Source organism: Gossypium hirsutum, chromosome D02 (genome assembly GCF_007990345.1).
Source record: "Gossypium hirsutum isolate 1008001.06 chromosome D02, Gossypium_hirsutum_v2.1, whole genome shotgun sequence".
NCBI classification, from domain to species: Eukaryota; Viridiplantae; Streptophyta; class Magnoliopsida; order Malvales; family Malvaceae; genus Gossypium; species Gossypium hirsutum.
This window is the reverse complement of record NC_053438.1, coordinates 12180548-12186501: the sequence shown is the minus strand read 5'-3', so window position 1 is coordinate 12186501 and position 5954 is coordinate 12180548. Positions and strand designations below refer to the sequence as shown.

Sequence of the window (5954 nt, the reverse complement as noted above, 5' to 3'; positions counted from 1 at the left end):
AAATAAAATGAGTACAAATAAATATATGCTCTATAGGCACAAAGGCTCACAAAAAATTATGATTTTGATATCAAACTTGTAAATTTAAAATTTCAAGATAATATTTCAATTTAGGGAGACAACCTAAAATAATAATTTTAAAAAAATAACTTATCATGTTTTACTCTATCATGTCTTAAAGTATAAATCAAACAATACACAAAAATCCAAAAATTATTCCAAAACAGAATCAATACAACTCTAAATTTAAAAAAATAATAATAACTTCAATGATAGGTGCAAGAAAATTACTTAACACAAATAATAAATCAGGGCCTATATCGCATAAACAAATAAACAACCTCCCTACACTTAAGATATACATTACCCTTAATGTACAAACATAAATTAATAGAATAAGCACAATATCAAAAGGGAGGGAGAGAACTAAAACTGCCCTGAATTTAGATGAATTCCTCGGAATAGTGAAAATCGAAATCGTAAAGGATTTTACATGAAATACATGTTTCTGATCAAACTAATAAGAAAATAGACAAAAATAAATAAGAAAAAGGGATAACAACTAGAAAAGCTAACGACCTATAAAATAAAAAAAATAATAGTGCAAAATAAACGAAAAACAAAACATATTAGTCTCAAAAATAAAATAAAACAACTAACACTAAATAAAAGTATAACTGAAAATAAAAATAAAAATAACTAAAACAGAAAACTAATGTAAATCAGTGATCGACGGAAAGTGGTAAGTCAAAATCGCGAGGCACAGCATTGGGTGGAGAAATATGAAAATTTTGGCATATCTGCTGCAAATACGCCTTATTGCTGTCAATCTGTGTCGACTACTACCCAATGTGCTCAAAATGTAACTGCCCGAGGTGATCTCCGCTCTGTCTATCACCGATCAAAGAGGTCAATCTAATCAGACTGTTGCTACTCAAAGCGATCAGTCCGCTCGTAAATGTTGTCGAGTGTAACAAAATGTGTAGCAATGAAGTGACTCGACGGAGGAGAGGGTCGAGTTAGGTCTGTGTGTTGAGAAAGATCATCATTCGGAAGGGAAGCTCCTCATGCTATCCTGGGATCCTGATGGAATAATGTATATCGATGTGTACCCGCTTTGTGTTGGAGTAGGATCATACCTATATGGCTCATAATAGAAAATCCATGTGGGATCATCTGTCCAGTGAATGTAAATATATCACCCCAAACTCGGTCTAGATATTATGGCCAGATTTGGAGAAGTTATCACAACTAATTTGAAAACCTAGAGTCTGTTTGACTTGTAAAAATGACACTTGCTCTTGCTAAGTAAAAATACAGTTTATAAGAAAAAATATCTTTCTTAACTAGTTTGATGAAACTGTTGATTATTTATGCTTTTAAAACATTTAAGTTTGTAACGAAATTCTTAATTTAGTTCAATATTGTAAAATGTAACTTCTTGTTGGAAAACCATGGTTTTGCGAATAAAATAAATACCATAAGAAATATGTTGAAATACTTAAGAAACGAGAAAAACAAAACAAAATCCAAACTTTAAAAAATAGTCCAAAAATAGTTCATGAACAACCGAATTAAATATGAATAACTTAAAAATATGCAACAATAATAAATAATCAACCTGCCTATGCCTGAGGATTACCTAAAAGTAAATAGACAGAGGTGAGCTTTCGAGCTCAACGTGTAACTTATAAAAATAGAAGCACAGATTTAATTTCATATATGCTTTGAGAAATCATTTAGATATATTTATAACAGAGCAAAAATAGAACATATCAGATGTAGAATCACGATCCTACCCTCATCCACTACACACCATCTCCGACCATCCTTATACACCATATAGGGTATTATATACCCATCCAGCCCTATACACCGTTTAGCGATTGTGTCACTTTTCAAAACATTTGTAGTTTAGCTGTCAGATCTTAAGGTGATAATTCGCTAGTAACATAAATATATGTGTGGCTGAGCCACTAGATACGACAAATAAATTAAGCTGCCCACACTTCCTCCGCAAATATATATCCCACCCGAACGCACATGCAGAAATAAAAGATATCGAAAATGTATATGACATACATGCTTAATAGATAACAGATTATGCATAGATTATGCTTAACAGAAAACATATTATACATATATAACTTATTAATCATGTGTACATAAATCAAATTTACCACTTAAAGAACATTAAAGCTCATGTTTTGAAGCCCAATTTATATTGTATGGACCCTATAAAAGCCTATATTCGACTCATATGACGAATACGACCCTAGGTAAAAAATTTAGATTTTGGGCCCACATGGCCTACTTGGCCAACCCGTGTGGCCAACACGGTCACACACATGCCCGTGTGGCATACACGGTCTAGCACACGACCATGAAGCATCGACTGTTTTAGATTTTAGCTTTTTTCGTTCGCTATTTTCTCGGGTTTTCGTTATACACTTAGATATTTTCTGATGTAAACCCTAAAAAACACTTTGGAGAATTAGCCTTCACTAGTTCATCGATTAAGAGACTAAAGTGCTCAATTTTTCTAAAATACCAAACATTATGCTCCCAAAAGTAATTGAGCAATTACCCACAATCAAAGAACTTGCAACTTCTACAAAACTAAATCATCAGAGGAGGGTTCGCCTCAAGATTCTCACCTAAACAAATGATTTCCCAAAGTTTATTAGCCCTACGACCCATCGAACAAAAAAAACATCATCCAAAGTAACACACCAACCTAAGATAACATATAACGCAATAAACGAAAAATACCAACGAAAACTCGCTTACCAGACTAGAACTTCCTAACCACGAGCAGCCAACGCAAAACCAAGTAGTGAACAGCAAGGAAACAATTACAAGGAGATGGTCACAAGAGGAAAAAGAACCCAAAGAGATAAAAGTTTATAATTGAGAAACAGAAAAATAACAAAGAAGCAGAAGAAGTTGAGGCCAACCGAAAGAAAAAAATAAAACGATTGAAAAACAAAATTGGAAAAGCAAGAAAAAAGAAACAGTAAAAAGAAAAGAAAAGAGAATGGGGATAGTGTACATTAGAAAGAATTAGGGAAGATTTTGGTTAAAACTAATTAATTTACAAAAAAGAAATAAGATAAAATAAAAATAAATCAACATTTGACTACCCACTAACCCAAAAATCTAATCCTTATCCAACAGATTCGCTAGAGTTAAATTTTAACTCCCAACTTTTACTAGTTGATCAGCATATAAAGAAATTAGCAAAAACGCTCCCACATGGATTCAAACACACAAGCTCAAGCACATATTTAAAACACTTAACCGCTAGAGCAAATAATTTAACTTTTGACAGAATTTAACAAAACAAATCAAATATTCAGATTTTGGGGTGTTACAGTGAATGTGGAAGCCTGCTTCACAGTACTAAGAAGCCTGAAGTATCTCGCTAATCGAATCATGTAAGGGCCTTCCCTACTCCGATCAAACAAATGACGACAACTGAGAGCCACGAAATAGGAGACATCGATAAGGTGGTACGTCTCCATACTCTATAGGAAATAAGTGTCAGACATACCAACAACCCCCGTACTCTCCCTCCAACCAATCAGTGTATGGGCCAGAATGGCATGAATATAACACAAGGCCGAAAGTAGACAAGTTGCCTTTGACTAGCTCGGGTTGTACTGTACCACAGTTTCAGCGATCTCGAACCAAATGAGTGGAGCTAAGTGATAAATGTCTCTAGATAAGGTTGGTAACTCTGGGGTACTTATAAACTCCTCGAAATAAAGTCCAATGGCGACTCTGAAGCCCAGGATGCTCAGATAACGGCTCGTACCCCCAAGTCTAAAAGAGCTAGAGTGCGGATCAGCCTATCGTGACATAGCCTATTGTAGAAAGAACGTCAAATAGAACTCTAGTGTGAGTTTTGCATATGTAGGCTCTACGATAGTGAAAAACCAATCCCACGAAGTCGTATCGATCAAAGCCTGAACTCTATAAGCTAAATAGACCACCTGCAAGGCCTTCTAATCGATGCGATGACCCAAACCCAATGGTCGCTCCTTTAAGTGCTGATACTGGTCCTCAGATGGACTTAGAAGAAATTGGAGACATGGGTGTCTTGCGACTGTAGTAGGGATCGAAAACGAGGTCGCACCCGGTGTCTTCCTCCTTTTTAAGGCAGGGACAGTGGCTTTGGTTTTATCTCTCGTGTTTGTCATGATGTACCTGAAATAAAAGATAATAACCAAATATCAGATAACCATAAAAATAAGCATCACTGATAATTAATCTAGCAGACAAACAAATTAGCATACAAATGGAAACACATCAGCAACAAACCATCACATGGAAAAAACAAAATCACAATACTAATATAGCAATAATCTACTCCTAAACTAAAGGGAAAACTAATATTAATCATGCAAAATTAACTAAACTAACAATCTAAAACTAATAACAGTAATAAATAGAACAAACCTAATACTAAAAATAATAATGCAACAACACACATAGAATAATAAAACTAATAAACTAAGATAAGAATAATTAAAATATTAAATAAATGAATAATATAATAAATATAATAAAAAGGATGGGGTGGAGCCAAACAGTGGTAAGGCGACGACGGCGAAGGTTGACAGAGCCATCATCGATGAAGACTAGAACGGCGGTAGTATATTTGATGTGGGTATATCAGACGATGGTCAAGGAGGGGTGGAGAATACAGTCTAGGGGGGCCAGCGTTGGAAGTGGTTAATAAGAGAAAAGAGGTTGAATGGGTTTGGGTTCTGTTAGTAATTTGAGGAAGAGGGAAAAGGTGAGGTCGGTGGATTTGGCGATGGTTGAGAGTGAGGGAACAAGGAAGAGAGAAGGATGGGGCGATGGTGGTGGTGCATAAACGACAGGGAAACGATCGGCAAGGACGGTGGAAAACAAGGGAACCTTTTTTACGTGTGATGGTTGGTGGTTTGAAAGGACTACACGGCATCGAGAAAGAGATGAGAAAGAGGTTGAGGGCAATGAGAAGAGTCAAAAAAGGTGAACGGAAATGAGAATGAAGATTTGTTGACTGGAAATTAGTGAAGGGGAGGTTTTTGGCTAAAATGGTGTGAAAAGAACAAGAAGAAAATAAAGAAAAACCCTAGGCTTGAAATAGAAGACACGGTTGTGTAAATGGCCCATGTTAGGCCACACAGCTGTGTCTATAAATCGTGTAAGGCCCCATAGCCCGTGTGTGATTCAAAAATTAAAAAAAAAAAGCTTCAGGTCTCACGTAGCCTAGGACATGCCCGTATGTCCCACATGATTGTATGGTTCTTTTTTGTTTATAACATATTAAGCATGCCACAAATTTTAAAGAAATAAATAAAAAACAACACTCAGTTTGCCTCCCGAGAAGCACTTATTTATAGTCTAAGCTCGACTTTTCTTTTCACGTATACGATTAACTCAGATTTTGAAGTCGGAGCTCCTCTGTCACGTTATTAATATCACCACAAATGGGTCGTATGGAAAGACGACTTCTACCACAAATGGGCCCGACCATCTCAACTTTAACTTTCCAAGAAACAGTTTAAGCTTTGAATTATAAAAGTACTCAATCTACAACTATGAGTTGCTTGGGCTGCTTTAAAAGAGTGTCGTGGCGTCGCTTTGTTGATTCTTTGTACAATCTCGAGCTCTCGTAAGCATTTGCTCGTCATTCATCCAACTCATTTAGTTGTAACATTCTCTTTTCACTTGCAAGTTTAGGATCATAATTCAGAAATTTTATTGCCTAAAATGCTTTATGCTTAAGTTCTAATGGTAAGTGACAACCTTTCCCATAAACAAGTTTGTAGGGAGATGTTCTTATGGGTGTTTTGTACAAAGGTCTATAAGCCCATAAAACATCATCTAATTTTACTGCCTAATCTTTCCTATTTGTCTTTACAATCTTTTTTAGGATGTGTTACAATTCTCGGTTTGAC

At 35.6% G+C, this 5954-nt stretch overlaps 2 long non-coding RNA genes across 2 annotated transcripts; both read right to left on the bottom strand.

Annotated features, from left to right (window-relative positions):
* Positions 1-423: 423 nt before the first annotated feature.
* Positions 424-3008, bottom strand: LOC121214616 (uncharacterized). Its single transcript, XR_005910197.1, has 2 exons — positions 2791-3008; positions 424-1176 (listed from the first exon to the last, which is right to left on the bottom strand). It is a non-coding gene; the product is annotated as an uncharacterized lncRNA (long non-coding RNA).
* Positions 3009-3304: 296 nt separating this feature from the next.
* Positions 3305-5718, bottom strand: LOC107910356 (uncharacterized). Its single transcript, XR_001687617.2, has 2 exons — positions 4594-5718; positions 3305-4209 (listed from the first exon to the last, which is right to left on the bottom strand). It is a non-coding gene; the product is annotated as an uncharacterized lncRNA (long non-coding RNA).
* Positions 5719-5954: the final 236 nt, after the last annotated feature.